Consider the following 247-nt stretch of genomic DNA (forward strand, 5'->3'; position numbering starts at 1 on the left):
GTGTGTGTGTGAGTTTGTGTTTGTGTGAGTTTGTGTTTGTGTGTGAGTGAACAGAGAAATGAGGATGTGGGTTTCATCACTTCTTCAGCGCCACACTTATTATTACCCATGATGCCACAGGGCTCAGCTGACATACTGTGGTCATACTGGTTCAGGTTCAGATCCACAGAGAGCCGTTTTCACTCAAAGCCTCGGAGGTCTTTGAATGCACCACATCAAAGCCTCAAAGGTACTTACAGAGACATGG

The 247-nt window shown here is 46.2% G+C and overlaps 1 protein-coding gene across 1 annotated transcript in view; it reads left to right on the forward strand.

The window, feature by feature from the left end:
- Positions 1 to 247, forward strand: part of ptpn18 (protein tyrosine phosphatase non-receptor type 18) — a 7,978-nt gene that overhangs the window by 2,649 nt on the left and 5,082 nt on the right. The gene's annotated exons all lie outside the window — the stretch shown is intronic.

This window comes from Morone saxatilis, unplaced genomic scaffold, assembly GCF_004916995.1.
Source record: "Morone saxatilis isolate NCDOM2014 unplaced genomic scaffold, NCSU_SB_2.0 Contig15, whole genome shotgun sequence".
Lineage (NCBI taxonomy): Eukaryota > Metazoa > Chordata > Actinopteri > Moronidae > Morone > Morone saxatilis.